Here is a 7,410-nt window from a genome sequence, read left to right as displayed (position 1 = left end):
ACTTTCTCTACCGTTTTAAGACTTCTGCAGACAAAGGCAGGTCTGCTCTGCTGGGAACAGCCAACCATGGCTGCTAATTAGCCTGGTGAGGAAGAATATTTTTCTTTCATGCCTGGATTGGGATAGTGTAATCTATTACAAGCAAAAAGAAAAAGGGTATATTAAATAATCAAGATAAGAAATTACTGTAGAGTGGGAAGGACTTACACAAGCAGAGCAAGAGTTATACCAAGTCCAGATCTCATTGATGAGAAAGTGTTTAAGCAATTAAAAAACAGTAGTGCAGTTTCTGCCTTTTCTAAAATAGATATTTATTAAGAGATAATGGTCTGAATGCCTTACAGTCATACAGACAATTCAAGATCTTTTGCATTAAAGTCATACAAGAAGGCCCTTTCTGTGGAAAGGAGGTAGAGATGTTTTAATCTCCTCTGCCATAGGACTACTGGGTCGTGCATCTCCCATTGGTCTTACTTGCAGGAGAATGAATAAACCAGCCCAGCTCCCACCAGCAGCTATGCCAGTCAGCTGCCAGCCCCCACAGAGACAAATCTCTGAGCCACGTTTTTAGGCAAGAGAAACCACAGTGCTCTAGTGGAAAAAGGGCCCTAGAAAGCAGGAGTGAAAGGAAGCATCAGGTGGAGGAGCAGAAAGCCTTCTGAAAGGGTGGTTTTTAGAGGGACAATGGGAGAGAGAGACAAATCACAAGGAAGGATGGGCCAGTGGTCCAACAGTCTCCCTGGGCTTTTCATGGCTTTTACCTTGCAGAGCAGCTGATGATGGTAAGCAACCCATGGACACACAGGAATATCAGGTTTATGTAGTACTTTGAATGTGCTTTGGAATAAATTATGGCTTCAGGAGGAACAGATGAGCTCAAAGCATTTTGTCGCAGGAGGCAAGCAGGGCAAGAACAGCATCCAAGGCCCAAAGGCTCAGATTATTCCTGTGGGCAGAAGGGGCCCTACACCAAAACCTGCTCTGTTAGGAAATTTAAGTTTAGTCGCATCAACTTGTACCTACCTTCTCAGCAAACGTAAAATTTTCCTGTACACAGATGGAGAGCAAGAACCCCGCTTGGTCCAGCTTGAGGGTGAAAAGGAACATTGTTGCCTTTTTGTTGTTTATTCCTTCCCTTGCAAACCTTTCTCTGAAACTCATCTGCTCATTGATTTGAGCAATAACTCTTGGATGGGTTCTCCTTTGGCTCACTGGGGAACAGCCATTGCAGATGCAATCTCTCTCATAGGAAGATGCAAGAAAAAAATATCTCAAATTGTAACCCAGACCTCAGTCTCCTGAAGACTAGCACTAACTTTACACATACCCTTTCTGATGAAAAGGGCCCTTCACAAAGAAACAGTTTGATTTGGAATTAGTCTAGGAACTAAGAGAGAAAAACCCTGCACGGTTATTTTTCTTTTTTTTTCCTTGCCTTTAAGCTCCTTGAATTTAACTGCACAGAGGCAGGTTTTGGCTTCCTGTAGGCTTTTTAAATATCCCACAGAAGCAGCCTTTCTTTCTGTTGAGGTCAGAGTGCATAATGCATGCAGTAACCAAAATAGCTTCTTCTGCTCCTTCGTCAAGCTGAATATTAGTATCTTCTTCCTGTTTGGGGCAAGTTGCCAAATTCCCATACCTCTCAGTAATTACCAAGACTAATGCTTCATTAGAATAATGATACTGAGTCTTGAATTTTTGATGGCAGATTTCAGAGGATTTAATATTACAGCTTGGTTTTCAGATAAAGCTAAATCCTAAAAGAAAAGCTTCCCACTGTCTTAAGCTCTAGAAATGTGCACTATGTATTTTTCTCAGCATTTTCCATTGCATGAGAAAGTTACTCTGCCTCTCTGTAAAAGCAGGTGATAGGGATTTTTTGTGTCTGGTGGCTATTAATAGTCATAATATGTTATCACACAGAGCACCATGTAGAGTCACAGAACATAACAAATGGAAAACCAGTGAAAATGGTGGCACTTTAATTGAAAAAACAGGGGTTGGGTATAGTCTAGCTATAGTCTAGTTTCAGTAGCACAGAGCTGGCTAGCTCAGAGAGGTCTTTTATAATTTCTTTCCTTTCTTTGTTGTGACATAGATCTACAACCTACTGTAGTGGTAGAAACCCTTTGTTAATTAAAACACTCTAAAGAATTCTTCTTACTGTGTTTCTATTCTCTTTCACAAGAAGGTTTTGAAAGGCAAGGCAAACTTTACATTTAATTATCTTAACCAGTTTCTTTATGCAATGGATTTGCAAAGTGCTTCAAACTGGCTTAGTGATGGATATTTGTGCTTGAAGTCTATGATCTTCCCTACATCAAATGTCTCTTGCTTGTAGTATACAGTAATATAAGCAGATACCTTTTCTATGTAAAATTGTCGTTCCAGGTCTATATTACATAGAAGCTGCATTCGGCAACTTTGAACTTAAAATTTTATCAGAGCTTCTTAGGTCATTTTGGTAGTATTCAGGAACATTGTGTTTCCTTGAGAAGGGAGACATTAAAATAAAAAATAAACTTACTACAAAATTGCCTCATCAAACTCTCTTCAATCAATACTCTGGGCATTGCATTTGCATGCTGTTCCAACCAGGAATATAAAAAACCAAAAAGATTAGTCAGTTTTCCACAAAAAAGAAATGAGTTTGGACTGTCTTGCAGTATATTCTGAAGGACAGAAGTCCTTTGATAAAATCTCATTTTGAAATCTCCACTAACTTTTGATGTCTTTATAAAACACTCTCCCTCTGGGGAACTGCCAACATCTGCCTCGTGACTTCTGCACACAAACAAGTCCTACTGCTGTGGAGTTTCTCCATGAGTAGGTCATGGTTTCTCATTTCACCCATATCTCAGCCACTTTCCAGACCAGCTTTTCTAATTCTTGGCTGATTCTTTCAGCTTCCTGTGGGGTTTTTTGGTTTGGTTTGGTTTGGTTTGATTTGTTTGTTTATTTGGTTGGTTTGGTTTGGTTGGTTAGTTTTTTGTGGGTTTTGTTGTTGTTGTTTTTTGATTGTTTGTTTTTGTTTGGGTTTTTTTGTTGTTTGGGGGTGTGTGTTTTCTTCTTTTTCAAGAAAAGTATCTCTTTGTGTATGTAACTTTGGCTTGGCCACCAGAAGAGCATTACATGCACATTTACGTTTCATCCTGTCTTATTCCTGTGACAGAAGTATTCAGCCATGTTTCAAAGCTTCACCAAGAGCATTTGTGCAAACAGTGATTCACTAAAAAAGATCCTTTATGTGGAGCACAGGGACTCTGCTGAGCCGAAGTTAACTCTGCCAATTAACAGTAGTTTGCTGGTTTTTTTAGCCTTTTGTTTTGTTTCAGGATCACAATTCAAACATGACTGCAAGAACACTTGTCTGAAGATGACCCTTTTCAGTGTATACGCTGCTAAACTCCTGAGAAATCAACTGATGTTTGATCTTCCTTTCTCTTCTCAGAAGTGGAGACTATTTCGGAGGACAGATCAGGTTGATCTCATGGGCTTGATTGAGATGTGTCTCCTTTAATATCCCCATTGATTGGGTTGTTGTCTGTAGGCCACAAATTCCGTACTGCGTGAGTGAAGGCCCTCAGGACGGAGTGTGACACGTCTCTGTGTGAGATATGTCAGGCTCCTCCCTGCTCTGTCAAAGAAATCACAGTATTGTGAAACGATGAAAGAGTTGCACATTGGAAAGCGGGTCTTGGTGCCCTCCTTAGGCTTACAGCAGCTTTGCCTTGAATAGTGTGTGTGTACACAGCGCTGGATGGAATTTGAAGAGAAAGAGTCTGACTCCATACACCTTCAATCCTGGCCTCATCCCAGGGGAAATCACGCATGCTGGTCTGTGGTGCTTCTCACATACCTTCCCCCCATGGAATCTACTGAAATCCATGCAGCAGGGAGCTCCAAGGTGCTCCACCTCTGCACTTCTCCCATGGAGCAAGATGTTTCACTGTTTATTGTTTTGTTTATGGAAACTGGAGAGGAAAATATTTATACCTTTAAGATATTCCCATTCCAAGAGAAGGGCTGGACTGGAGACCAGTGGGTGTCCCTTCCCACCAGCACCAGAAGTTCATGAACATGGAGGAAATCAAATGGACCACAGATGTGAGAGGGATGGAGAGATCCCTGCATGTTCCTCTGTGTAGAGGCTGGTGAGCCTCTATTCTTAGTTCGTCTCTGTTCTTAGTTCACTGGAAATGCTTCCTCAGCCTCTTGAAAGTGCTGCATCTCTTGGGAAATGCTGCACAGTCAGAAAAGATTCACACGGTGCCTGAATGGTTTTCACTGGGGCTTGAAGTGACTTCACAACAGAGCAAAGAGCAAAACTTGACATATTGCAAGCTGAAGGAAAAGCCCTCCAGGCAAAGTAGACCAGGGTAAAGGAGAGAAGAGATGATGAAAGGGCCTGGGGCTGTGGTGGAAGAACTGTTAGCTCTAGTGAACCACAACTAAAGAGGGAAGAGAGGACTAAACAGAGACTCTGGGAATAAATCCTCTCCAACATGCCCCATGGAAATTTTTATCCTACACAAAGTCACATACATGTCTCCTTGCTGTGATCCTCTCTTGTTTATAAACTGCACTACTTGGCTCAGGGCCCCTTGAAAACCTTTTCTCTTTCCACTTTTTGCCTCCTTAGCACCACGAGACAGATATCACTCCACCCCAGGCCTTGTCATACATCTCCAGACCTTCTCCTCCCCTTACCAGCAGCTGCATTTCCTACTTTTTCTTAGACCTACACCATAGCTGTCTTTGAATACCAACCCTCAGGGTCTGGTGTCAGCACCCTTTACTGTCACCATTGCTGTCAAAGAGATTTGCCTCTCTCTGTGATTCAGGACTTCTTCTCATCTTGTGTGGGGACAATTCAATCTCTCAGAGAACTCTGTATGACTTAATAACTTATTAACTACTACACGTTACTCATGAGACAAAAACTGGGAAATTTGTACCATTGTGTTGGAGTATTAGACCCTCTCTCAGAAGTGGTCTTATGTACCTCTCTCTCAGAAAAGCTCAAAATTTGCAGGTAGGCCAAAAATGAGATTTTTCTGTGACCAGAGATAAAAAAAGGTTAAAACTGTCAATTTCCACCAGTACTTTTCTATGGTGAGTAGCTCTCACCCTTTCTGTTTATAGTTAGAGAACTATGCAGATGGCACTACCATGTCCTGTGTATACAATGGTGAAGGACACTGCTAGTATATAAAGTTGGGTCCTATTTAACACCTGCTTCTGAGAATTGCAAGACTGTAAAAGAGCCGTCACTCAAAAGTTGGCAGACACCATACCAGGACCACGAGCAGACAGGGGCAACAACTGAGTCAATGCCTTCACTGCAAGGCACCAGGTATAGATCTCCCAAGAGCTGGGATATATTCCTATAACCCCCTTCTCCTCTATTCTGCATCACATGGAGACTGCATCTGTATGACATAACACCAGCAATGTTTGCAGCCAAGAGAAGAGTTGCTATGCAAATCAGGGCAGTGGGAGGATTTTCATATCCTGCAGCCACCTGAACTGCTGCATGCAACTCTCCTCCAGCTCTCTCCCTTCAGGATTCTCAACCTCTTTTCTCTCCCTTTCCATGCCTTATCTATTTTAGGGGAAAAGCTCTCTCTTAACTCACTCTTATGCTTGTTCATTACCCTTCCCAATGGGACACTCCACACATGCACACAGTGAGCAGCACAACTCTCAACGCTCTAAGATAATATCCTCTTTTTGTGGATCAGCCCAGGCGACACAGATCTATGTAACACTGAGGTGATGAAAAGTGGGGGTTACCTCCCTGAGACAGACCCAAATGTGAGATACAAAGCCCACTAGTGTAGCCCTTCCCTGGTTTGTCTGTGCAAGTTGATGATGCAAAAAAGGCACTGCCTTCTGGAGGTGCTGGCAAAGGAGTAAAGCCCCTCTACCAGGAGGTCATCAAATATTGCAAGGTTCAACCAACAAAGCCTAAACCTGGGGAATGCAGCCTTTAGAGATTAGTTGCTATTTTTGCATTGCATTTTTTAACAAAACTGATGGTACATAGACCCTGGCTCCAGCCCTTGCAGTAGCAAACAAAACCAAGGCAGGAGGGTTTTGTACAAAGCCATGCTCTAGCCCATGGTGGCCCTCCAACTTGCAAAAGGCAGAGCCTGGCAAAACAGGTTTTTTTCATAGCCAGCATAGATTGGCTGTAATGAGGTCCAGATCGGGATTGTGTTCCCTCACCACTCTTGTATGAGCTTTGCTGGGAAGGGGTGCTAGCAATTGCACCCTCTCTTGTGGGAATTTGGGTATTTTGGAAGTTTCAGATGGTGTCTGAATTTATGAAAGGCAATTACATGTATGGATGGAAAATAGTCCAGTATATTAGAAGTAAAGAACCCTGCTTTAGAACTGTTGTGACTTCTGGCCTGAGGATAGAAAGCAAAAGCTGACCCAGAGCAATTAAAACCCAGTCACCACAGAACAGCTGAGAAGGGATCACATCCTTACAAACCCTGCTTGTTTTTCAGTTCATTAGAAAGAACTTAATGAAGAGGGAGCTGGGAGATGATGAAAGAGCAGAACTGGGAGCTTATTTGTAGAATGCCAGACAAAAAAAAAAAAGAAAATTTACAGGAGGATTTAGAAGGATGGAAATATACTTGTTTTTTTCAGGCATAGTCTGAAAATAGTCACAGGGCTCAGGGTTATGAGAGAAGCTGCAAAGCAGAATAATGTACCTGACTCTGAATGGACAGGTTTAAAACAAGGGCACCCCCCTAAGTGAAGAAAAGGCTGAAAGAATAACATACATGTGCTTTGTGTTACACTAAACCATTATTTTTTCCCCTACATTTTTTGAGCTAAGACTATTTTCTCCCACAACATCCAGGACACCCTTTTGGAAACCACAGTTTAAAAGGTTTTTGAAGACTTTCAACAATTTTCCAGGCTCACCTGGATGAAACCTCAGACAGATGGTGCTGATACTAGAGCTGAGAGCAATGAGAAGTCAGATTGGCTGGAAAGCCCTCCCTTATTATAACATTCTGCAAACTGAAAACAGAAATAGGAGAAACAAGGGGGAAAATTCATACAGTCCTTTAGACCAGCCATGCTAGAGGAAATTTTTTGCCCAGCAACCATGTTACTTTTTGACTGCTGACACTAGCTACAGTCCCTATATCCAGGAAGTTCCCAATGCCAGAGAAGAGAATAAAACAAAATAGAGCCATCACCAGTAACTTGTATTTTGCTAGATCTGAGATTATGTTTAGCACTATAGCTGATGGGGGAAAAAATAAAGAAAAAGCCAAATAGCTTTAATAATAGATTTTAGAGGACTTTTAATTTTCAGAACCATTTTCTAGTGACAGTTTGTCTGAATCATACTTGGCAATGATAATATACCACATCTCCTGT

This window comes from Chiroxiphia lanceolata, chromosome 3 (assembly GCF_009829145.1).
Source record: "Chiroxiphia lanceolata isolate bChiLan1 chromosome 3, bChiLan1.pri, whole genome shotgun sequence".
NCBI classification, from domain to species: Eukaryota; Metazoa; Chordata; class Aves; order Passeriformes; family Pipridae; genus Chiroxiphia; species Chiroxiphia lanceolata.
The sequence above is the reverse complement of the archived record's forward strand: the minus strand, read 5'-3'. Positions refer to the sequence as shown.